A 27,154-nucleotide genomic window follows, 5' to 3' on the forward strand; every position below is an offset into this window, starting at 1 on the left:
AAGGGGTTCTTCCCACCCTTGTTATCCAGGCTAATAGCATGGTGAAGCATGTGTTAAGGATATGAGTTTAATATGCAATTTTTGTATGCATCGTGCTTGAAAGATTGTGTCTGTAGATAAGTTTGTATTAGGCAAGAGAGGTTAAACTCTAGGTAAATGCAGCAAGGAAAGGCTAGAGTAGGTTAATTGATGACTCATCACTGGAAACCCGCACAATTTCTGACAGCAGGAAGGTGAAAGCTGTTGATGGAGCCAGCAGCAGTGATAGGAACTTAGCTCAGCGTTGCTGAACAAGTAAGTTGCATAGGATCTCTTGCTCTCTGGAACCAGAGAGAGGAAAGTTTGTTGAACTGTATTAAGAACTAAAAAGAAGACTGGACCCCATTGCTTGTTTGTTTAAGAGCCATGTTATCTTGTAATTTGTAGCATTTATTTGTAAGCATTTTAAGACTGTTTCCAGTAAACCTTTGAAACTCATTCTTGTGTTGGAGAGCAAATCCATTTCTACTCTGCACAAGGTCCAGATCAGGGATTCCACTTGCAACAATTTGAACAACAAGGAGACCTTTAGGAGCTAGATTTCTTCCAAAGGCTCTTACCATTGCAGAGAACACTTTTCTGTGTTTGTGAACTGGCTTGGGGAAGTTTGGGGATATCCTGAGCCAATCCGAGGGGAACCAAGAGGGTCTCACTCATCTTCAATCAAATCCTACACCAGCCTCTGTTATTTGGGTCTTGCTTGCCGCAGTAAGATAGGTTCAGTCTCAAACCAAAAAATATATAGCAATTCCTTCTATTTCTTTCATAATTTCCCCCAGCATTTTCCAGAAACAGTTCCTTGTGAGGTAAAGAGGAATAAGCGAAAGTATCCAGCTTCATGACAGTAGATTTAAAATCTATTGTTGGCCGTAGGCTTGTGCTGGGTTATTAGCTCCTGTGTTCAACAACCTGGGGGCAAGGAGTGGAGCCCTGCCAACATGGGAGCAAGTAGCCTGCCTCACCCTGCAACAGAGAATGTTCTTCCCCAGATGTCTACATATACAGCATTTATGGAAGTATGTGTATAGACTTACCTGAATGAGCAAGGTTCCAGGTAAACCTCTGCATATACATACCACAAATCCTACTGATGCTTGTGCAGATATCTGGGGAGAATCATGCAAGGTCTAGGGTGGGGCTACTTGACACAACCATTGCTTCTGTGTTGTTGATCTTCAAGTAGGTCTTTTATAAACTCAGATACCTGCCCTCCATACAGAATCTGTTTGTACAAGCACAGTCTAAGATGGCCTTATTGCCAACAGGACAACATGCACAGGCTGTTGCATGTCCTCAGTGTATGCTCTTCCTTAGCAAGTCATCCTGCCCTAGTTCTTTAACGCTTACATTTTGGTTCACTGGGAGGTCACCCTTTCCATCCGATTTGGTTTCGCTCACCTTGTTTTCATTTCAGTGGGCCTTTTGTCACATGTCTCAGTTGACTTACTTTAATACACAGAACATTGATTCCTAACAAATCTGGCCTTCTGCCAAGTGTTACTGCACTGCCCTCACCTATTGTGTTGAACAAGCACAGCTAAAAGAAATGGAGAATGAAGAATGGCAAACATAACCTCATGATGCAACCAGTTGGAGATTTCATCTCCATACTGCAATTGTTGTCTGGAAGGAGAGCTTTGGTAGATTCCACTATTTTCCTTTCAACATTCCTTGCGAGGATCCATCTCATTTCTCACCTGCTCTAGTAAACTGGACTCCCATGTTGACCATAGCAAACAAGATGGGAGGGTTGATGATGGAACCTGGGACCTAAGCTGAAACTGAACACCTGCATCTTCAGTTTGTGTTGAAACCCATTGAAACTACTACACAGCTCCCAAGCAATCTTGGACCCCTTGTATGTAACTGATCTTGGACACCTGAACCTTGGCCCTGATCCTTGACTGGATTTTCCACTGCTACCCTTTTGGCTTATATGACCACCTACAGGGGCCTGGGTCTTTCTCTGGTGCCCTGTGTGAAGCCAAAATTTGGCACCCTCTTCCTCTAGCCATCCGTTCCGCTCAATTCATTACATAGTTGTGACACTGTGTGGTGGCCCGTAGGCTCAGCGTCCTGTGTGGCAGAACCAGTTGAGCTGCCCTAAATCCACCTCTGCCACCTAGACAACATTCTGCTCTTTCCACAACATTGAGTTGATCCCATTAATATTTGCTTAGAACATTCTCTACCTTGCTTACAAGAAAGTGCGCCTATGGTCATTTTGGGGTGCATTAAAAGCATATAAAAACAAATAAAATAGAGGCCCAGGAGATTCAAAGGCATAAAAAAGTCTGATATTAGGGGGTAAGGGAAAGCTTGAGCAAAAAGGTAAGCTTTTACCAGACTTGTAATGGGCCCACTGCCATTTCTCCTCAAACTTACTTGACAGTGGCAGCAGCAGAAGTAAGTTCATAAGGCCCTAGACCAGGCCCCCCACCCCATAGCATGATCAAGGAGCCTGTGCCAGCTCTGAGCATTACATAACATGGGGATCTCATACTTGTTTCTTTTATGTTTTCTCATTTTATTTTTCCTGGCAGAGCACCTGGAGGACTAGGCAGAAATTTAAGATTCAGCCATTGCTTGTTTGGAGATGTAATGCTGGTAAAGGATTAATCTGTTGAATTTCTGCCTGGCACATACCTCTCAAAAAGCCTTGGGGGTGATGCCAATTAAAATGCAGCATCACATCTCACCTCACCTGTTTGTTTCTTGAAAGATTGATACAAGTATGATAAAGGGAAGAGCAGAGAATAGGAAGATTTTGGCACCCTTTACAAGACAGTCACATCAGCTGTGGGAAATCTGCCAAGTGGGATAAGAGAGGAGGAGGACAAAAATCTGTCCTTGTTTGTGCAGGATACAAGATGGTACAGATTTTACTGCAGAGCACTTTAGAAAAATCTCTCTGAGGAAATGCTTCCCAGCCAAGTTAATGTACTGTTTCCAAAACAATCAAAGGAAAAGGAAGGGGTCGGTCTTAACCTGATCAAAATAAGCAACAGATTGAGAAAGCAAATAATGAAGGATTGTTATAATCAGAACTTGAAGCAAAGAGCGGATAAACTGCAGTAAGCTGTGTGACGAGCTAAGAAATGCTATCTAAAAAACCCTCTCGAATGATTAGAGCTGAGGCAGTGAAAGAAAGAAGTAAAATCCCTTTCCTGTGGATTTCCTCCCTCCCGCAAGTGTGGGATTAAAAGTGATGATTAAAGGCTAAATTAATTAAAACTGTTCATTATAGGGAGCAACCTTAATATTATTAAAGCTTAACAATCTACAGCTGCACCTGCAATTTAATGATGGGTAGGAGCTGCTCAGCAGTGGTCAATATTGTGTTTACCAGATGTTGTGGATTACAGCTGCCATCAGCCCCAATCAGCCAGGAATGGTAAGGGATGATAGGAGTTGCATTGCAGCAACACCAGCCTGTTGGCTACTCCCGATGTAAAGTTTCGAGACTAACCTGAAGAAACAGAGCACCACACCTTTCTTCTAGAGCAGGCATGTCCAAAGTCTGTTTCGGGGGCTTAATTCGTCTTGCCAGTCGGTTTAATCTGGCCCCTGTGGCAGTTTGGTCAGCCCTCATGGCCCTTCACTTCATCAAATCTGGCCCTCTTTGAAGAAACTTTGGACACCACTAGAGTAACAGAGCAGAGTAATAACAAAAGCCGAACTCCTGTCAATAAAACATTAGAAAGAATTCCACACCCTGGTCAGGTTGAAGACCTGTCTCCCCTTCCTCAGTTGCCCTGTCAGCTTCTGTATGTGGAATGGGGAAAGGCCGCCATCTTGATCTTCACCTCGGGCCTCAATATGTCTTAGGCCGACCCTGAGTGTGGGAAGAGAAAACAGACCTTCAAACAAAAGTGGCTCACTGGGTGCCGTGGTGCTGCTACACCACTTTCCCAACAGCCGGGTCACTGTTGCTTAATGAGAGGGAGAGGTATGAGGTGGCAGGAAGTTTGGTGTGGTGTGGACACAGTAGCAGGACTGCCAGATTGGGTCTAGTAGTATGGCTGCACCATGCCAACCTCCCTGACACCTCCCCCTCTCCATCCCAGTAAGCAACCACAACCCACCAGTCAGGAAGCGATCATAGAGGTTGCACCCAACTCAGCAAGCCACTTTTGCAGCAAGGCTCTGTTAGATACTATGCAGATTGCACCAGTGCCTGCTGGGAAAGAGGAGCATTCAATAGTTGACACACTATGTATGGAAACAGGCCTGGGTAACATCTGGATTTCCTGTCTCCATCCTTAGGTTCCTTGGCAGGTGGAGAACTGGCATTACAGTGAGTACAAAAAAAGGGGAGGCAATTATTCAGAATTAATTAAAAGAGAATAGAAGGGAGTTTATGTGAAATTGCTTTGGTGTATAACACACATAGCAGTACAGTCCTTCCCCGGAGTATCATTTGATAGTTTTGAGGCCCACGTGGCTATTAACTGGTTTACAGCACAATAAGTGCTTTTAGTTAAGTATGTTTGCCATAACAAACACTTCTGCAGTGCATAATAATAAGAATAAAAAACAAGTTATAAACACACATGTGGCAGTTCCAGTTTTTAATTTCTTACCTACAACAGTACTGCTGAGGAAAACTTCCATGCTGAGTTTATTGAGGGAAACAGACATGCAGAGTAAAAGTAAAAAAAATCAGTTGTAATCAGCGGTGCAGGTCCTTTACCTAGGTTTGCCATATTTCAGCACACCCTGAAAGTTGCTGAGTGTTTCTTTAGGAAGGCCCCAAAATTGTTGGGCTTACCCCCAAAAACCCCCACAAAATTTTGATTAACTTGCCTAACATCCAAAACAAAGTGCTACCTTTTGGAATTTCTCCCTGGACATCAATTCCGCCTTTGAAATCCTGGTAATGTCTGGGGAAATCTGGATGTATGGCAGCCCTACTTTAACAAAAGATAACTGCAATTCTTAGGATTTTTTCAAGGGGAGGGAGGGAAAGAGCCTCTTTGCTTCTTCAGATATCTGCTGCTAATGTGAAGATATAATTATTTCTGACACCAATGGCTATATCATTACATTTTCATGTCTGGGAGCCTTTGAGCTTAACAAAAGCTGTAGGCAGGGAATGTTGCTCGTTATGGCAGCACAGTTGCATACTGTTGTCATATTGTCTGGCATTCTGGGTGGTAAAATTGCAATACTTATTGGACACTGATGACACATTAAATGAATAAGTGCTAAGGTGACATTTGTGGGAAAACAAAGACAGTCAGCAACTGCTTTAATCTTCTGCAGATAATATGGCTATCTTAATATCTGTTTCTGGTGCTATTGCTAATGTTTGTAGCGGCCCAGTTCTCATCAAGATGAAAACCTGATTTTGACTTGTAGCACATCCGAATGCAAGTGACATCTCAATGGTGGAATGATCCTCCATGCACACACACAAATCTTTTTACAGATGTTTGAAAGAAGCCAAGGCTACACCCTTCTTTCACTAGCATGCTAGAAATTCTGGATAAAGCAACTAACAGATGTAATAAAAGGTAAAGGTAAAGGACCCCTGACAGTTAAGTCCAGTCGCGAATGACTCTGGGTTGCGGCGCTCATCTTGCTTTACTGGCTGAGGGAGCCAACGTTTGTCCGCAGACAGTTTTTCTGGGTCATGTGGCCAGCACGACTAAGCCGCTTCTGGCGAAACCAGAGCAGCGCACAGAAACTCTGTTTACCTTCCCACTGGAGCAGTACCTACCGTATTTTCTGCTCCATAAGATGCACCTGACCATAAGACGCACCTAGTTTTTAGAGAAGGAAAGGGGGAAAGCCCCATTTTTGAGGGGGATCAGCTCACAGTTGTGCAGCTTCTTTTGCAAAGGGGAAACACCCCTTTTTTGAGGATCAGCTCAAAGTTGTTGAACTTACTTTGCAAAGGGAAAAAACCCTGTTTTTATGGGGTTCAGCTCACAGTTCTGCAGCTTCTTTAGGAAAGGAAAGGGAGCCCTTTCTACAGTTTCCAGACAGGTAATCTAATCAGCCAGTCACGTGTCGCTGGGGAAACAAACAGCCTCCGTCTGCAGAACATTTAACAATGGAGGCCTGGGCGAGGGGGCGGGGCCAGAAAGGGATCTAGTGATCGATCACACATTCACTCCATAAGACACACAGACATTACCCTTTACTTTTTAGGAGGAAAAAAGTGCATCTTATAGAGCGAAAAATATTTATCTAATTGCACCTTGACGTGCTTTTGAACTGGTAGGTTGGCAGGAGCTGGGACCAAGCAACAGGAGCTCAATCTTTTGCGGGGATTCAAACTGCCGACCTTCCGATCGGCAAGCCCTAGGCTCAGTGGTTAAGTCCACAGTGCCACCCGCATCCAGATGTAATACATAATCATAAATAGTCAGTTGTTACAATTCCCTCTTCTGCGTAACTATTAAAGGTGCAGGGGCCTCTGTCTTCTCTTGCACACCTGGAGACCTTAATCATCATCTACTTCCAAAAGAATATCCCTGATTTTAGTGACAGCCAGGATTGCTGGACCACAACTTGGTGTTCCAGCCTTTTTTCTTTCTTTTTCCAAGAGCTGTAGAGAAGTATGAAGCAACTGTGCCTCATGCCCATATCCTCGCCTGTCTTTTCTTGACCTATGGGAGTGATGGCCTTCAACCCAAACCACCAGGTTTGCTCCCAACATTTTAGGGGATCCATTAGTTCCAACAGAGGTTGGGGGAAAGTCCCTGTGGGGGCAAAGCGAGAAGGTAAGGGTTGAAAATGACACCTTGTGGGTAATCCATGTCGGGTGGCTTTCATAGCCCTGTTTCACCTTCAGTGCCCCCCCCCCCAGCTGTATAGGAACAGTCTGTGTATTTTACCTGTGTTTTGGATGCTCAGTGTGCATGCAGTCAAGGAGCACAAACTGCTCATTGTGGGCTACTCAATTTCTACTACTGTTCCACATATTAAAAGCGGTAGAGCTCTCACATTGTATTGACTTAAAACCTTAAAGGCAAGGACAATGTGTCCCTTCTTGCAAGTCAGATAGGACCACTGTATTGCCATTGTGGAGGAGGATGTTCCAAACGCTTCTATTTTGTCTCAGATGGCTCACTTAATTTACTGCCTTTTTGAACTTGTCCACACTTCCACGGAGCAACGTTTTAAACAAGGCTAATCTGTTCATTGACTATTTGTTCCCATAGCTTTGTGACTTACATCTTCAGGCCAAACCTTTAACTGCAAAGAAAGAAAGAAAGCGCAATCAGGTGTGTGAATGGAGCTGTCTAGTGGAAATCAATACACCGTTTAACAGCAATTCTGCAACCACTTTGTGACTGCATCCATTTCAGAGCGAGGTCATTTAAAGAAGGAGCTGACACTTTGGTGTAGTCTCCACCCAGGCAGAAAAATCTGGGCTTGAGCTGGACAACTTCAGATCACAGATGGGGACTCATGTGATCCAATGTTCTTTCGAAGAAAGCATTTCCTTCCACACAGAAAACTAGCACATTAGGGAGGTGTTATTATGGAAAAGGTTAATGCCCATGAAAGGGGGTGCAGAATGCTAACCTAGCAGCTGGAAAGCAGCAGCTGATGAAATACAATTCACAACTTTAAAAGGGCTAAAAAGGGAGAAGATTAATCTATCCCTACCAGTGGTTTAAAACTTGTGATTGAGAACCACAATATTCAGTTTGCAAAAGGACCAGAAACCCCTGGAAGTGTTTGATCCTTAAGAAAGTAAAGTGAATTTATGCAAAAGGTCTCCTGAAGATACTTGGTATTCTGGCTTTCAAGTTTTAAAAGTGTTTAATTGCAGAATGCCCTTTGCGAACAAATTAGAAGCTCTTGGCATACGTGTTGTGCCTGCCTGCATACGTACATCTGTCTGTGAAGTGTTTTAGACAGAATGCTGACATTTTAACAGAAAGGGATGAAGATTCCATGAAGGGGCTAAGTGACAAGCAAGCCGTCAGCCTCTGTATTTTTACAGGTTATATGTTGAACTCTCATGGCCTTCTGTCTCAGCAGTCTTCAGGTTTTAAGCCTGCCCTATAGTTTGCAGTTTGAGCTCTTATTAATTGTAAACAGTATTTCATCAAGTGGTGCTTTTTGGCTACTCTGTGCTATGCTATCACATTGTGAGCTCTGTTCAAACCCTTTTATACTTTGTATATTGTTTTATCAAGTCAACGATAAAGCATATCCAGAAAGGTAGCCTTGTTAGTCTCTTGCATCAAAATCAACAAAGGGTCTTGTGGAATCTTAAAGACTAACAAGCTTATGCCATAATAAATATTTAGCCTTTAAGATGTCACAAGACTCTGTTGTTTTCATTAACCATAGTTGCTCAATCCTTCAGTGTCAAATTTTGAATATATCTGCCAACATAATTATACAAGTATCTGTAAGGGTATCTCCTTCTGCAAGCCTTTGTGGAACCATCTCCCTTTCTCTAGCCCCTCCTGTAAAAACATCTCATTCTTCTTAACCAACAGCCAACATTCTCATAACCATTCCCTTGGTTCTCATAACCATTCCCTTGGTTCTAACACAGAACAATCATACAGGGCTGGAATAGAGCCTCTCAATCACATTATGATAAGGATTTGCCATCATTTATTTATTTCCTATCTTTGAAGCTGCAGCAGGAGTTATCTTAACTGGATTTTGTGCACATAATTTAAACAAAAAATGAAATCTCATGCTGCAGATGGTGTGTAAGAAAAAAGAGCACAAACAAACTGTCCTCTTGGTGCACAGCCAGTCTCTGTAAGGAAACATTGCATGCTGTGAAAGTCTCTATTAATAATGCGGCTGCCTATGACCCAGATGCCGAGTACACTACTGTATATACCATATACAACATACAGAAGCACACCTAACCCAATGCTACATCTTCCTGATGGATTGCAATAGGAAAGGAAATTGCTGTAACATTTCAGTTCCATCACACACAAGGATGTGCAACTTAATGTGTAGGTGTTAGCAGGAAATCTAGATGAATGACTACATCCAAAATAATGGGATTTGACCGTTTATTCAGAATCTGAGGTAAAAACACTGAGAACATCTATTTTCACCAGATGACTTTTTGCTCACCATGAAGTATGAGCTACTATCTGAAGGTTTCAAATCTAGAGGGGTTGGGTCTGTTGCAATTTTCTAGAATACCATTCACACCATTATGGTTTTCCCTGCAGTTTCATGAATCCCATTTTCCCATTCTACCTAATAAAACCAAAGTCTCTCACAGACATTTCGCCAATATAAGCTCTCAAATAATTGTAAATCAGGCCATACCTTGCATTTTAAGCAGACTAGTAAATTTTCATGTCTTTGTATAATGAATCTTACTTACAAATTGAAGGTTGAACATTTCATCCTTCTTCTTTTTTAATTTAAAAAATTGTTACTATGGCTGGATTCAGTTAAGTAGGTCTGCTAGTGGGAGCTAGTACAAAGGCTCCACTAGCACAATGGGGCCTTTCTACCCCTCTCTACCACCTGCCCCCCAAATCAAGGAGAACAGTGCATGGGGGGAAGAAAAGGGAGGTCATTTCATCAGAGAAGCAAAAACCCTTGCTCTGACAGGATGTTTGTTTCAGCACAACACTGAATTCCTCCCAGTTATTTTTACAATTTACCATTTTGCATTACTATTAATCAAAATAGAATCTCCACACAAATTTCTTCCTAATATAACTATTTCCATTAAGTATATTGCAAATTTCAACATATTGCAAACTCATTCAATGCAATTATCTATTATCATGATTCATCTTTGTCTGAATTTAATAGTGCACATCCAATTTAAGATTCCCCACTATGCTCTGGACCTTATTTAACCATTTCCACCAATATTTTTTTTTTTATATAGCAGCTAATAAAACAGAAGTAAGATCAATTTCCTTTCTGTTTACCATAAGCACAATTTGCATGCTGCTATTATTTCTATGAAGTATATGTTTTACTACAATCAGGTTGTGGGTTGTTGCTTTTTATGTGCAGAATTAATAGTGCCCTGGTAATGGCCAGGCAGCTTCAAAAGGCTGCTTAGTTTCGTTCTCTGGGTGCATCGTGCCACAATCGTGTATTCTAAGAATGTCTCCAGACTGCCACGGTTTTGTGGCAGGGGTTCAAGCAATTCTATCAGAACTTAAAGGTTTGTACGTTGAACCTGGATCAAAGGGCTCTGTTGCCCTAGCACAACACATCCAATTTCTTTTTAAAAAAATCAAAAACCAGACTTCTTGCAAGTTGGAAAGTGATGGGGGTGCACTGAAAAGTGTGGGATAAACGAATGATTGACTATGAAGACATTTTAAGCATCCAACAAGCAAATAAGGATAAAGGCAGGGCAATGCCTATTGCCTTGTAACTGCCCCACAACCAAATCATGTAAAATGCTCAATAAAGACAGGATATAATGTAACCTCCAGGCAACTTTTGTGCAAGCAAATCAGGATGAAAGCTCAATAAACAGGTCATCTGGAAGGGCAGTAATGGGAAATTCACTCTCCAGGAATGGAGATCCTTATGTAGCCAAAGAGAATACCATTAATGCGCAAGCAAATGTGGGGTATCAGCAGACTTGAAGGGATTACAAAGTTTGCAAAAGCTCCAAAACTCTTTAGGAAAAAGAAGAGCCTAATGGGGGGAAATAGCCCAATGAGAAGTGGACACGTTCAGTGGGTATAGAATGCTGGCTGCATGTTGAAGGGTGAAGAGAGAGCAGACAGAGGAGGGAAAATGCAATGGAGTATTCTGGAAGACTGTGTGGCTGACTGACTGAAAAGCAGTGCATTCCACATAACAAAATTTCCTTGCAGATCCCACTTGTGAACTGTTAAATAAAGAGCTTTGATTCAGAGGGGAGTCACAGCCAGTTTATGGAATTGAAGAGCTCTCAATGTGACAACCAGGAAAGTGGAGGGGCTTTTACAGAAGTCTGCATTCTAAAACTTGCCTTGCCATTCCATTATGGGTGTTCAGGAAGTGGAGCACACACACACACGTGCGCGCGCGCGCGCGCACACACACACACACACACACACACATTCTTCAGCCTTAAGGAAAGCTGTTGTTCTGTGTGGAGTGCTGACTTATCTCCTCTACTGTTGAAGGTTTTACATTTCACTAAAGCTTATGCCAGGATAAACTTGTTAATCTGTAAGGTGCCACAAGATTCTTCGTAGTATCTGCAAACTACTAGCACAGCTAGTCCTGTGGAAATTGGATTCCAAGGCCCTTGAAGCCCAGAGGAACATTTTGTGCTGCCAAAAGAGAAACAAGCCATCCATTATTGCACCTCCTACTTCTGAAGATACACAAGTGCAATGGATGTGGATGTATTATTAGAAGTAATTCCACTGGAGTGCTCCATAGGTATCCAGTGCAAAGCGTGCTGTAGGCATCTTGACTTTCAGTTAGAAATAGATCATAGAAGGGACCCCAAGGCTCATCTAGTCCAACCCCTGCAATTCAGGAATCTCAGCTAAAGCATCAATGACAGGTGGCCATCCAACCTCTGCTTAAAAACCTCCAAGGAGGGAGAGTGAACCACCTCCCGTGGTGAACAGCTCTTACTGTCAGAAAGTTTTTCTGAATGTTTTGTTTCCTTTCTTGTAACTTCAAGCCATTGTCTCAAGTCCTACCCTCAAGAGCAGGAGAAAACAAGCAAGCTCCCTCTTCCATGTGACAGCTCTTGAGATATTAGAAGATAGCTATCATATCTCCTCTCACTCTCCTCTTTTCCAGGCTAAACATACCCAGCTCCTTCAACTGTTCCTCATAAGGCTTTGTTTCCAGACCCTTGATCATCTTGGTTGCCCTCCTCTGCACACATTATGATGATCATGATGATGAAGAAGAGTTTAGATTTGATATCCCGCTTTATCACTACCCTAAGGAGTCTCAAAGCGGCTAACATTCTCCTTTCTCTTCCTCCCCCACAACAAACACTCTGTAAGGTGAGTGAGGCTGAGAGATTTCAAAGAAGTGTGACTAGTCCAAGGTCACCCAGCAGCTGCATGTGGAGGAGCAGGGACACAAACCCGGTTCACCAGATTATGAGACTACCGCTCTTAACCACTACACAACACTGATGTTATTATGATGCCTAGAAGGGATCATTGCAAGCACAATAGATAGACAGTATTAACTCTGATGCCAAGGGGTAACTTTTCAGTTGTCTTTCACAGTGATCAGAAATTGCCCTTTCTCCGAAACTGGCCCTGTTAAACACTTTTTCAAAACAACAATGGGGATTGTTATTTAACAATGGTCACCAAGATGGTGACTGTCACAATTTCCATAGTTGCACTGTGTACTTTAAAATACATACTTTAAACCTCTGGGATAGCTTAGTTGGTAGAGCATAAAACTCTTAATCTCAGGATTGTGGATTTGAGCCCCACATTGGACAAAAGATTCCTGCATTCCAGGGGGGTTGGAGTAGATTTTCCTTGGAATCTCTTCCAACTCTACAATTCCAAGGTTCTATGATTTTGTCTGCACTGTATCTTCCAACATCCCCTGAGCTGTAGTGTTTTGTGAGAGGGAGAAAAACTTTTCCTCATCCATTTTCTCCACACAATGCAGTTTTACTCCTCTATAATGTATTCTCTTGCTGACTCTTCCTGTAAATTAAAAAGCTCCAAATGTACCCTTTCCTCATAAAGGAGCTGCTCCATCCGCCTGGTCCTTTTAGTTTCCATTTCCTGAACATTTTCCAGCTCTATAACAGCCTTTTGAGGTGAAGCGACCAAACTGTATACAATATTCCAAGTGCAGTCACACCATTAGATTGTATAATGGCAGTATGACATTGGCAGTTATATTTTCAATTCCCTTCCTGATTGTAGAATTTGCCTTTTTCGCAGGTGCTGCACAGTGGATCTTCATCTTCATCAAGCTATTCACTGTGGCTCCAAGGTTTCATTCCTGGCCAGTCGCCCCATGAAATTAAGATTTCACCAAGGTTAAGTGGGGTATTTTATTCACAGATGCTCTTTGGCCTGCTTCCAGCTTACTGCTCTGCTTTAGAAACTCAGATATAAAAAGAGTTGCATAAAACCAACTTCTTTGTGACCTGAGGTAATTCACGAGAAAGAAACAGACAGTGAAAGAAGAAAACCCAAGACAAAATTATCTCTTACAATAGTTTTTTTTTTAAAAAAAATCTGGTTTTAAATACCTAACAATTGTGGTGAAGCAGCAGTTGAGAATATGTACAATTACCATTGCACACCAAAAGACATGAATCCCTTTCACAGGAGCTATTTCAGAACAAGCAGCAGCAGACGTTTACAGAGAACATTTCTCAAAATTAAAAAAAGGGAAGGAGAACAACTGCATAGGTGAACCCAGCCATTTCAGACCAAGATGCAACTGTTTGAAATGGCTAAAACAGGCCACCCTAAGGGTATGATTTAGGCATGGGAGATATGGCCCCAAGTTCCAAATCCCACTTAGTCATGATATAGAATCATAGAGTTGGAAGGGACCCTGAGGATCATCTAGGGTTGCCATATTTCAGAAAGTGAAAATCTGGGCACAAAGCTTCCCCCCTCCCCAAAGTTGTTGAGGTTTCTTTTAGTTTTGAGCTATTTTCAAGGAAATTCACCAAAAACTACACATCCAACATGGGTTCCCATTGTCGATATGCAGAGGGCCAGGAGGCCAGTTGGGAAGCCCCAGCTGTGCCGTCTCCTTCCATCGGTCCGTGCTCTGACATAAATCAGTGACCCGGGCTTCAAAGCCAGGGCACGCTATCAGCAGAGAGAACTATGCACACAGAATAGGCGTGAGGCTTGTAGAAGCATACCACAACTACAGATTTATTAATCATAAATCAGGACAAAGAAACATGTCGTCTGTCTCTTGTGTCATCTCAGAGAGAATGGGAAAAAACAAAAGCTATACACAACGGAAGTTCCCAGCATACTGTGCTGGAATGTAAACAGACATGTGACACACAACAATTCCACATGTCTGTTCCTTAAGGTGGAATGGAAATCTCAACACCCATACGTCCAGAGTTCCCCCTGGACACTGGTTTCCACTGCCGGATCCCGGCTGTGACCAGGAAATTCTGGACGTATGGCAGCCCTAAATATGCAGCTGTCCCATATGGAGATCGAACTTGCAACCTTGGTGTTATCAGCACCATGCTCTAACTAACTGAGCTATCCAGTATAAAAGCACTAATCTCAGCCTAAAAAGGTCACAGGACTGGAATGAGTATAAATTAGACAACTGGGAACTGCAGCAAAATGTCACAGTGTTACCTTCACCCCCTTGATAGGGGTATTTCTGTTGAGAGTTCCTTCCAGCCAACTGTGCCCTTCTCCCGAGCACTCCATTCCACCACCCCTCTTTTCCAGCATCCCCAATGATACTCAATGTTCTCTAGCTACTGAGCATGCTCACTGTCTGTTACTTAAGGTGTCTTTTTATGGTTCTGCACACCCTGGAGTTCTCACCAGCTTGCTGATATCCCCCTCTTGTTTCTATCGCCCTACATATTTATCAGCACTCACCACCTGAGTTCAATATCAGAGAAGAAGAAGAAGAAGAAGAAGAAGAAGAAGAAGAAGAAGAAGAGGAGTTTGGATTTGATATCCAGCTTTATCACTACCCGAAGGAGTCTCAAAGTGGCTAACATTCTCCTTTCCCTTCCTCCCCCACAACAAACACCCTGTGAGGTGAGTGGGGCTGAGAGACTTCAGAGAAGTGTGAGTAACCCAAGGTCACCCAGCAGCTGCATGTGGAGGAGCGGGGACACCAACCCCGTTCCCCAGATTACGGGTCTGCCGCTCTTAACCACTACACCACACTGGCTCTCTGGTAACCTTGCCTTATTGCCTCTTGCAAGAGGAAAGCCATGCGAGTGTGAAGTGTAGATGGGCTCCCATGAGGCAGGACACAGTGATAACAGCAAGAACCTTTATTTAACTAACAAAACTGGGCGACAGGGGCAAAGCAACTGCTGATATACATTTCTGAAGGCCTGGGCCACTCCCACCCCCAACATGATTGGTTGTCTAAGCGTCCAAGCTGTGAATCATGACTCAGAGTTTAAGGGCCAATGGCAGAGGCCCGAATCCTGAAATGTTCTGTGACTGGATATCATGTATCGAATCAGAACACGGGGGCTCAGAATCCTTAGTCCAGACTCAAGCTCGGGCAAACACAGACCACTGAATGCATAACAGAGTGTACAAGTAGAAACCAACCTGTTGTATAAAGGTAAAAGTTATATTTGTTGCTCTGCCCACTTTTGACTGTGGCCTCACCCACCCCTAGCATATAACCCTCAGAATGTTGCTCAGAATACCAGTATACTGGAAGAAGCAAAGATCACCAGTATTGAAGCAATGATTCTGCAACATCAACTTCGTTGGACTGGTCATGTTGTTTGGATGCCAGATTATTGTCTTCCAAAGCAACTACTCTATTCTGAACTTAAAAATGGGAAGCATAATGCTGGTGGTCAACAAAAGAGGTTTAAAGACTGTCTCAAGGCAAATCTTTAAAAATGTGGTATAAACACCAACAATTGGGAAACACTTGCCTGTGAGCGCTCCAATTGGAGAACAGCCTTTACCAAAGGTGTCATGGGCTTTGAAGAAACGCAAACTCAGGACACAAGGGAGAAACGTGCTAAGAGGAAGGCACGCTTGGCAAATCCACACCGTGATCAACTCCTACTCGGAAACCAATGTCCCCACTGTGGAAGGACGTGTGGATCCAGAACTGGCCTCCACAGTCACTTACGGACTCATTGTTAAAACCGTGTTTATGGAAGACAATCTTACTTGGCTACGAGTGATCACCAAAGAAGAAAAAGAAGAAGCTCAGAAGGAAATATGGTGCTTGACCGGATCCCAATCCAACTGTACTGTGAGATGCATCACTGGACCATGTTCTGTGCCCTTTGTGAAACTAAATCCTAGCTGTGGTCATGCTAGAGGTAGGGTGTGTGTGTATTCCTGTCCATGTAAACAAATAAATCCTGAGCTTAAATTTGCCTCATTGTAGCATGTAAGAGTATAGAGTACAGCCTGCTGGATCAGGCCCATGGCCCATCTAGTCTAGCGTCCTGTTCCCACAGGGACCAACCAGATGCCTGTGGAAAACCAGCAAGCAGGATTCAAGCACAAAAACACTCTCCCCTCTTGTGGTTTCCAGCAATTGGTATTCAGAAGCACTGCTGCCTCCAACTTTGGAGGCAGAGCATAGCCCTCATGGGTAGTAGTCATCAATAGCCCTCTCCTCCATGAATTTGTCTGAGCCTGTGAGATGCTGGCCTTTGATTCCCCTATGCTTCTTTTCCTCATTCAGGCAAAGGAAATGTTAAAATGCTGCCTAATCAGAGCATGTCTGCCTTCCATCTCTTTGGCTTTTGTGCATGCTGCACAATCAGAAATTAAACCCTACAGCTACCTGGTAGATTTCTCTCCTGTGTGAATTACATGGATTAAATCCTTAAATGATCTGTGAGCTATCGCTTTCCCAGCCTGGCACCTTTGTCTCCGAGCATGATGTCTGACCTTTTCTAAATCATGTGCAAAAAAATGAGACTGAATGACAGCAAATGCATGGTAGATCCTGGAGAAAATGCTTCCTTTAACAAGCTAATGTTGGATGCTCAGGGACTAGAGAAGAAAAGAAACCTCTGTAATCCGTCTGACATAAATTGGATTTCAGCTTCAAAACTCAATCCCACACACATATTTTGGCTGTGTTCACTCAGAAGAAGATGGAAGGGCAGAGATGGTGGCATGCGCTTTGTGGGCAGGTGGACAAAAATAGCACCAATTAACCATCCAGGATGAATTCTGGGGATACAAAGTTGTTACTCATTCATTATAGCCATAACAAAGGCTATATAAAGGTCTTTTTGCTCTCTAGATTTTTTTCTTGGGGAAGTTGAGATGAACATGAAAAGAGGGCCATTTTCTGACTAAAGTAAGGGGTTAAAGGTCTCTGCACATTTTGAGTTCTCTTCTGAGGAAGAAAAATGGAACAGATGTTTACAGATATGTTCACACCATTGAAAAATCAAGAGAAGAGCATTGAGACTGTTTTGAACATTGGAGAGAGTTGCTGTCCTACTATCAGGAATAAGTACAGATTCTTGGGTAAAAATGGACACATTGCAGAAATAAAAAGATTCTCACTTGGCCCTTACATCATCATCATCATCATTATTTGAAGTTCATATCCAGCAACATGGTTCATTTACAGATTGCTCTTCCTGGGTAGTGTAGACTATGCAGAGCATATTCTTTGAAGCTACTGATTTAAGATCTGACATTTTTGCAAAAGAAAACTGTTAGCCCAGGGGCCTCTTTGACCAAAAACATTTAAATTGGAAACTTAAGTCACTCATTTTCTCAGTTCACTCTTGCTTCTCCTTCTTGCTTCTCCTTTATCAGAATAATAATCAAGCAGATCAGGCAGAGTCTGTAATGATGATTAAATTTTGCAGCAGCATCTAGGAACAGTCATGCTACAAATACTTCCTCCAGGGCTCCTATGTGAATTCATTCCTCCTCAAAACTTCCCTCAGAATTATATATTATATTACAATGAAGAGAACCCCATGAAGAAAACAGCTTCTGCAGGAGCTTCCCCACATTCCTATACCATACTAATGAACTGATGTGTGCATGAAAATTCCCATGCAGTAAAGGAAGAGCGCTGTTGACTGATGCATCACCATGTATATATTAGATCAGGCTTCCTCAACCTCGGCCCTCCAAATGTTTTGAGACTACAATTCCCATCGTCCCTGACCACTGGTCCTGCTAGCTAGGGATCATGGGAGTTGCAAGCCAAAAACATCTGGAGGGCCGAGGTTGAGGAAGCCTGTATTAGATCAAGAAGAAAACCCAAAGGGCAACCATTAAACTTGCAACACACTTTAATTAACACTTAAAAAAAAAAAAAGACAACTCAGCATTTGCTCCCTCCTGATAGAGCCTGCTGCATATGAAGAATTGAATGCCTGAAACGTACCCACACATAACATGGAAATGTAGGAATCTGCCTTATACTGTACTGAGAAATACCACTGGTCCACCTAGCTCAGTATTGTCTGCACTACTGACAGCAGCTACCCAGGACTTCAGACAGTAATTTCTTCCAGCTCTACTCTGGACATACCAGGTAGAGCATTCTCATACAAATGATGTGCTCTGTCACTGAGCCACAGCCCTTCCCCTTGTAGCAGCTGCTCCAAGCAGTCTCTGCAGGAGTTTGGCTCATGGATTGGCCCACACCAAGGAATGTGTTGTCTCCATGCTGTCATACAAAACAGGCTGTGGAGAAAACTGTTGGAGAGACAGGTTTGGAAGACCTCTTACTCTCTTGTAGCAAAGCTAAGCTCAAAGGCAATTGCTCCAAGCATGTTAAATCATGATTAGGTTTGCATATGCCTTCTTCCAACTCTAAACAAACATTCCCCACAAAAATACTTATGCTACAATAAATCAAAGATACTTAGCTTTGCAAGTAAGTGAATGTTTTACTCACAGAGTTTTTAGATGTTACAGTAGACAAGAATCTATCATGGCAGTAAAACAAATAAAGGTTCTGTACGACTTAAAAAGAAACGCACTTTGTTTCATTGCAAAGGAACTGAATATTACAACAAAAACTACCCAATGGAAGCTAATCTGCAGTGGTCAGTGACAGCCTATGAATGGCCTGCCACATGCAGCAGCCATCACAAGCATGCAAAGTCAAATGGATTGAGCATAAACTTGTGTCTGCCTCTGTGATCACCCCAGATGAACTCTGGGGTCCTAGTTGGGCCTACAGCAGTGTCCCCCATTTCAAAGGTATTTTCACAGCACAATGCTGCTCTGGCTATATCTACTGCGGTTGTCGTGGTTTTCAGTCCTGCTTCATAGTAGGGCTACTCTATCTGTTTGGCCTTAGTACGTTAACATTAATGCCTACCTTACAAAGTTGATGGAACATCCATGCTCCATAGGCCTTCTACAGAGATTTCCAAGAGTAGTGATGTGGTTTTCATCTCCTTCATGTAGGTCACACAATGTGCATCACACTACATTTTTCTCTGTTTTACTTGGAGCTTCCTCCATTATTGCAGCTGCCAGGTGGATAATTAAAAGCATCTGAAAAGAGGAGAGCACAGATTCTACCCCTTTTCCAGACTCTTGAGAGTTTTCTGTTGTCAGAGGGAGGGGCAGCTGGCAATTGTTTATATGCCAGAACAGTGGTGGCCCGCATTGTGAGCCCCCGAGCTAAGTGATGCTCCCCCATGGTTTGTTATTTCATTAAATGCTAGTCTAAGTCTTTTTTTAAATGACAGGAAGCAAATGGCAGAGAGCTAGCTGCTCAGCTTTGACTGTAATGGCAACAAAAATTGCATGCTAATTTCCCACGTCAGTCAATAAAAAAATGGGAACACAATGCCAAGAGAAAATGAGCTATCAACTGAAACACTGGGATAAAACATCGTCTGCAACAGATATTTGGTTTCTAACATCCACGCTTTTAAAAGGTCCGATTGAGCTTTCCTCTGTACACTGGGGAGATGAGATAAAACAAATGTTAAAGACCAAGCTCATGCTTTGGAGTAAGGCACTTTAAAATTTTGCAACCTCAGGTATCAAAATCCAAGCTTAGATGATAAATTTGTGGTGGTCCAAAGGACGCTCTGGAATGTGATTTGATTTCAGATAGCTAAATTCAGTTTTAAATGTAGTTGTTGGCATCCATCTGTCTCAAGAGACAATGGTGTGCACCTCCTGGGGTGAAGTAAAACGGCTGCGTTAGCAGCATTGAAGCGACTGCCCTGGGGCGCAAGCCTGGGCAGTGTGTATGAAGGTCCTGGGCTACCCAGATGACAAGATCCCCCTCGCGGCCTCACTGATATGGTCCAAAGGATAGCAGAGCAATACGTTTGGCACCAGCTTGGCTGCAGGAGTTGCTGGAAAGAAGTGTACAAGATGCCATCCAACTGTCTTAGGACTCCACTCTGGTTTTGTGTAGGGTTTACTCCTTAGCCTTGTCTTCTCCCAAAGATATCCCACAATGCAGATGAGGTTCAAGATCAGAGTTTTCCTTCTCTTAGATGGGCTACTTTCCCAGTTTGATGAGCCCCATCTGCCCCTCACTTCCCTCTACAGCATGTGCACAAACCACCTTCTTGATCATTGGATCCATTATTGGTCTCGTCCACTCAACCTGCTGGTCTTTGTATGCAGGAGAAGCCCCAACTCATGGAGGGTTTGAGACCCATCGGCTACCCTCACATGGTTTAGCTGGCCAGTCAAAGCCGTTTCCTGGGCTGCGGCTACATTCGCAAGCTGACAGCTTCAAGGAGCCACAGGTGAGAGCTGAGTGTAGGGTGGGGACCAAAGGTGAACAAACTACCCCAGAAAGAGCAAGACATGTTCCTCATACACCCCAAAATGTAGTAATTTACATTAACATATCTACATGCAGTGGGTGGGATTCAGCTAGTGAGTCCAGTCAGGGCTCATCCACACTTCCTTATGGCACATTTCTAGGCATGGGTCCAGGCTTCTGGGTCCAGGCCCAAACAGGGTTTTTTGTTTTTGTTTTTCGGTCTTGGTGCTTTACCTGGGAAAACCCATTTTTACTGCTGAATTATAGCAAACAGCAAGGACTTCTGCTTGTACCGTGGATCTTCCCTCCACCCAGTAACAAACATGCTTACAGGTGTAATTAAGTAAAGAAAAATGAGAGATGTAGCTGTGCATTACACATGAAACCCAATGTGCAGTTTGACCCTCCAGCTGAGCTGATGGAATGGGTGGTCTTGCCCCAACTCTCCCACAGCAGTGGCCAGGTGCAATGGTGTTAATAAGTGAATGAGTTTTATGGGGAGGAGAAATACTTGTAAGGCTATTCATGCTACACTGCCTGCTTTCATGCCACACATATTTTCATGCTCAGTCAGATTCCCAAAGGAAAGGAGCCACTGGGGTGGAACAAGACAAATCAAAGGATTATTAGGGGTTTGGGACACCCTTAGACTTTGTTAGCGGTGGAGCCAAGTAAATCTAGGGCTGCACACTGTTTGCTTAGCTGTCCCCTGTCTCAGAGAATGAGCAGAAGCTATATCTCAGATATATTAAAAGACTGAAAATTGGCTTGCTTTAAAAAAAAGGTTTTTCAAAAAATATATTTGTTCTGGATTTGTTTGCCATCGTGTTAGAAATCATGCTATGGAGAGCTTACCCTTTAGGGCTTTAAGTAAGCAATTTGCTCTACCAACCCCTTGTGCTGTACTGTATGTCGTTTGATGGCTGAAATAATAAAGTTGAACTATTAGATGGTGGAAGGCTGGGGTGGTGGAAGGTGCTATATCAGTTCAGCTACAGGTGGGACATTCCCCTTTTGACCACATATCTATATCTCTCTATATCTATGTCTCTAACTATTTCTATCTACAAAACTAGGGTTGCCATATTTCAAGAAGTGAAAATCTGGACACAAACAAATTGTTGAACCAAAGTGGTTGAGCCTCTTTTTAGGAAAGCGCCAAACACACACACACACACACACACACACACACACACACCACTTCCACCATTGAAATCCCATTAATGTCCAGGAAAACCTGAATGTCTGGCAACCCTATACAAAACTCAACTGAAACAGAAAATTAGCACTCTAGGGAGAAAGGTTCCAGACCACTCCTTTCCCTGATATGCCAGTTTTCATTAAGGGAGTTTTCAATGTGCAGGATCATTCATAAATGTGGTCATCTACCTGCAGTCTGAATTGGTTCAGTCTGTTCTACTACCTTTGGATAGCAAAACATGATCATGTTGAATGTGCAGAGCAGACCTTAATGCATTGTCAAAATGGAGACTTGCATCTGGCCCCAGAGACCATTTCATGCACCTCTGCACTTTGTCAAATCAGCTCAAGACTCTCTCTTTTCTTGGGAATGTTGGTGCCGTTGGCAACAGCTGACCAGTGCAAAGACAGGTCTAGACAGGCTATGTTAGAGATGGAACATTCCATCCCAGGCAAAAGACAACATCCCTTAGATGAGGAATTGTCTTTCCCCAGGGATATACATAAGCATCAGTCCAGCTTTCTCAATGTGGAATCAATATCGTGGAGACAAGGTGATGCCTTGCAGTCAATACTTCTGGCAACATCCTGCTTGGTGATGCAAACACCAGTGGTAATCAGCCAGAGACCACTGCCATAACTGATGCATGCAGATCACAAAGAAATACACTCTTTGGGATGTTTGTTTTCTTTAGCTTATGTTCGTGGGAAGGCAGTGTGGGGGTTATTTTTATTTTCTGTTTTATTTTTAGATAGATGATCATCTGTAATGTGTCAGGCAGCGTTTGTACTGCCAGGATATCTGAAAATGCCAAGGAATTATGTCTTATATTTCTTCTTCTAAATCCATTGCCTTTGTGATTTTATTGCTATATTCACAAGGGACTCAGTGCAGAATGAAGGACAGAAATCCTACCATTCATTTTCAGAGACATTTTTATTGTTATTGCTTACTTTGCCTTGTCATTTACCTTTGTTTACAATAAGCCCATTTAATAATGGGCCATTTATTGCTTTCAACATTTACTTATTTTAGCACTTTAAGCACCTGTACAATGAATGGGGGAAATGGGGGTTCGGCTAAAGGAGTGCAAGCTGCCTTTTTGCCCTGTAAATTGGTGATTCAGATCTGAGAATACAGTGTTAAAATTTACATTATTGCAGGGACTCTTTTTCCACAGCCTTCAGAAATAAATTATAAGAAAACCAATGGAATCACCAGCATGTTTAGCAGAACTGGCACCAAAGATTAGAGGACTGGATCTCCCTGCAATGTTATTATTAGATTAGAGTCCAAAGATTAGAGGACTGGATCTCCCTGCCATGTTATTATGCCTGCTGGCTGAAGCCTGCCTTCATTTAAATTAACCCTGTATTCCATAGAGAAAGGACTCAATTGAGGAACAGCTGGCTCCTTCATGTTGGATAGGGAGATTGCAAGCTATTTTCTGTTTCACTTCTCATACACGTCCTACCTGGACTGGGAAAAATAAAAATGTTTTTGCAGAGAACAAGACTCCAACAGGCCATTATACAAAGACTGAAACAAATATAGCCTAGACTTTCTCTTTTCTGCGCCTCCTCTCCTATCCTGGATGTGGCACTGGGATTCATTAACCAGGCTCTTCATCTATAGACTGTTGCCCAAATTAATTTAGACTCATTTAGGGAGGCTGATTCATACCAGCTCAATAGAATTCAAGCACATTATGCCTATTCTGCACCAGCAACAAATGGCATTGTTATTATGATTTGCAGAGTAACTCTTTCCTGAATTATCAAACTGTTTTCAAACCTTTTTACTGGCCTCCGTACGAAGCTGCCAGCACTTACTTCTCAAATTCCAGCAATAAAATGGAAGCAACTGAGACACCAGGCAATCTTTACCCAGCTGTCTGAACAAAGCACATCAACTTACATTGCAAGGAAGATCTTAGGTTGCCAGACTGCAGCCATAGAAAGATGGGGCATTTAAAATTATTTTATTTATAAAAACCTTTCTGTGCTGTCATATCAGATGTATCAGGGTAGTGTACAGTGTTAAAACACAACCAATTAAAAATAGAAATGTTTAAGGTGAAGGTGACTGTTTAATCAAAAATTAAAATTAAACAGCTGCATAGGCTTGTTGCCATGAAAAGGTCTTCAAGGGATCCCTGAACGTCAGAAGTGAGGATGCCTGCCAAATCTCTGCTGGAAGACGGTTCCACAAGCAGAGGACTGGTGAACAGTAAATGCCCAACTTCAAGCCGACTGGGCCTCTGCAATGTGGGAGACAACGAACAGCACTCATCTGGATTTTCTCAGTGATCAAGCTGGGATGGATAAGGGCAGGGCCGTCTTACCCATAGGCACCGGGGCACCAGGCTCTCAAGGGCACCAGGCAGAGAGTCTGGGGCCGAGATTTGGAATCCGGGGATTGGGAAGAGCCAACAGCCACTGCCGAGCAGAGCAGAGCCCGTCGGAGCGCCACAGCTCTTCTGCTGTGGGCGAGCAAGGCGCTGAGGCAGCTGACTGGCTCCTCCCTCCTGCGCGCCTGGGATTGGCGGGCCATCGAGAGGCCTGCCCAGTGCATGCTGCTCACACAAGCCTCGGGCTTGACTGTTTTTGTGCTGGGCTCTGCTTGCTCCCCCCCCCCCCAGGTGCCTGGCCCTGGCCTTGCTCTGCTGCTGCTGCCACCGCCTTGGGTGCTGTTGCTGCTGAGATGGCCCGCCCTAGAAAAAGGTCAACAACTTTGGGGTTCCCTCCCTAAAAAAAAGTTGACAATTCTGGGCAACCTGGGGGGGGGGCACCGGGCGGATCTTTGCACCCCAGCACCGCATATGCTTAAGACGGCCCTGGATAAGGGCTAAGGTATCCTGGACCCAAGTTGTTCAGGGATTTGTCTATTGACAACGGAACCTTGAACCTGGCCTGGCAATCTTCTTTTCCTCCTACATCAAACCTTCAGCTCCCTCCCTTGTTGTCCAAAGGTCCAGTTGATGCTCTAGCTGGTTTCCTACTTCAAATCTCTAGGTGGAATAGTTTCAACCCTGGAGTGGCAACTGCTAGTCAGTGTAGGCAACACTAAGGGCTCGTCCTCACCTTTTGCCCCACTGCTTTCCCACTGGAAAACCTGTGGGTTGCTGCTGAATCAGACCAAACTTCAACCAGGTTTTCCATAGAATGCCATTTGTTCTGAATCAGCCGTTTTTCAGGGGAAAGCTGGGGAGCAAACGCAAAACCGCTCAGACCCAAGCCTAGAAAGCACGTGACAAGCGGGAAACATGCTTCCTAGGCATGGGGCAAGTGGAAGTGTTGACAAGCCCTAAACTAGATGGATCAGTGGTCTGAAACCTTCTAATGTTCCTTTCCCTTCCGTTGAGCATCTGTCACTCAGAGTTGCCCCCCAACTGCTTTCACAGCTAAGAAAGCAAGTAACCTGTGAGGGCAATTTTGATCAGACAAACAGCAGGGAGAGAAATGGTTTAGCAGCCTCCCTACATGCTCCTCTTCCAATTTTCCCTTGCAACTGCCACTTCTGCTTTGTATTAAAAAACCAAACAACCACAATCCTGTCAGGTGAATTATACAATAGACCATCATATGTTCTGATATGGGGATTTCATGACTTGAATTCCTGTACCCACTTTATTGTACAAAAGGCGGAAGACTCTGATTTAGAATGAAGAGTCTGTTTTGGGGGTGGGGAGTAGGGGGGCAGTTAATTCTTTGCAGTTAATCTGAATCACTAGCATTGTGATGGGAAGCAATTTAAAGGGGGAGGGGATTGGACTCAAGAGCAACGAGTCAGACTTCTCCCCATGCCCCATGCCTCAAAATGGGCTCTTCTCTCACAAGTGCTTTTTGAAAAATAAAGATATGTATGCCATTCTGGTTGCTGAATTCCCATGTTACATTGAGGCCAAAATTTTCCCTCCCTCCTTGCTCCCCATGTAAGCTAAAAAGTGAGAATTTTACAGCTGCAGTATGAAGATTCCAGACTGATAATCTGGCAACACAGAGAGTTTGTGGCAAGCCTGAGGTGTTTTGCTTTTCCCCTGCCAGGTCCTTCCTCCTTTCTTTCTTTCTTTCTTGCCTGCTTTCTTTCCCTCATATCGATTATTTATGTTCCATAGAGCTGCTAGGCAAAATGTATTAATAAGGAGCTCTCATGGCAGGGGGTCAGGTTATCACTGTGGAGCCATACTGTGCCACATTATTATACTTTTTTTAAAAAAAACTGGATGTTGTATCCCCTTATGACTCCTGCTCTATAAACAAACCAACATAGTGGACATAAATCTTTCGCTGGCATGAACAGTAAGGCACACTTGAATGAACACATTCATGTCTCTCTGCTGCATTGTTCTAGCAATAGTGATCCTACACCTCAAATTAAAGCAAATGTATTTCTAGGGGAGTTTAAAGCGCAGCAGGCAAGCCCAGTGACATTAAAGGAAAACTTTTAGAACACAGCAGCAGCAAAAACACTTTCTGTTGAAACTAAAAGCAGGTCAGTATCACAAGGCAGACTCTTATTTCTCTTTATTACAGTAATATTATCAGCCCGTGTAAATGCCATCCTAGGAAAACAAGAAATGGACCCATAACTTTGGAAATATTTCTTCTTTAGACCATAACCAAGAGTGACTGAGAGTTCTTCAAAAGAGGCTATGTTGGTCTGAGAGTTTTTCAAATATCCTTTCTGATTTTGATTGGTTTTCTAATGTTCTACTCCTAATGCTTTATCAGCTCTGCTGGAAGGAGACAGTCAGTGGTTTTAACTAAAATGTTATAATTAAGAACAATTTGCATGCCAGACATTAAGGAGTGTCTAAGCTACTTTTGGCTCTGCCAGGAGCATGGCCATTTCTCAGTGTCAGACATAAATTACATAAGAGAAACCTCTTCAAATGTATCACCACATGTCTGCCATGATGGTAGTAGAGTGGGGAATCTCAGTCTAAAAAAACCTTTTTTGTGACAATTAGCCCAGCAAGTATGTACACTTCAAAGGCACAGTCCATCCAGAGTTAAACTGTTTTAACTCTTGTGTAATTCAATGGGAGCGATAAAGCTCATGCCAATGTATTCTCCTTTGAAACCAGTGGATGGATTTGGGGGAAATGAAGTCGGGTGGAATGCTTGTGCTCAGTCCCAGCTACATAACTTTTAAATTTATAATGCTATATAGGAAATTATCTAGGGTTTTAAAAATGTTTCTAAATAATAGATTCCAGTAGGAGTGGCTTCAGGAGGGCAGGGCACCCCCTCTGAACCTCCTTTTTAAAAAAAAAAAAAAAATCCCTTTGAATAACTCTAGCCTATCAGAGTCCCTGAGAAATGGATCGAAAGTTCCACAGCATTAGAACGATGAAGCCCTTGAACCTGCTCAGGGCTATCTTTAGCATATGCTCTGCCGGGGTGAAAAGATCCATCCAGCGCCCCCTAAATTTTGTCTGGCTGCCTCCAAATAGTTGCTTTTGTTTCCTGACTCATCAGGAATATGTTACGGAGTAACAGAGCAACAGATGAGAGGGGTGGGGACTTTCGCTCCATTGCTTTTCACTGC

The 27,154-nt window shown here is 43.2% G+C and overlaps 1 long non-coding RNA gene across 1 annotated transcript in view; it reads left to right on the plus strand.

Annotated features, from left to right (window-relative positions):
• Positions 1 to 27,154, plus strand: part of LOC308475470 — a 597,484-nt gene that overhangs the window by 31,959 nt on the left and 538,371 nt on the right. The window lies entirely within an intron of this gene.

Source organism: Podarcis pityusensis (genome assembly GCF_964106645.2).
Source record: "Podarcis pityusensis genome assembly, chromosome: 1".
Classification (NCBI taxonomy): domain Eukaryota; kingdom Metazoa; phylum Chordata; class Lepidosauria; order Squamata; family Lacertidae; genus Podarcis; species Podarcis pityusensis.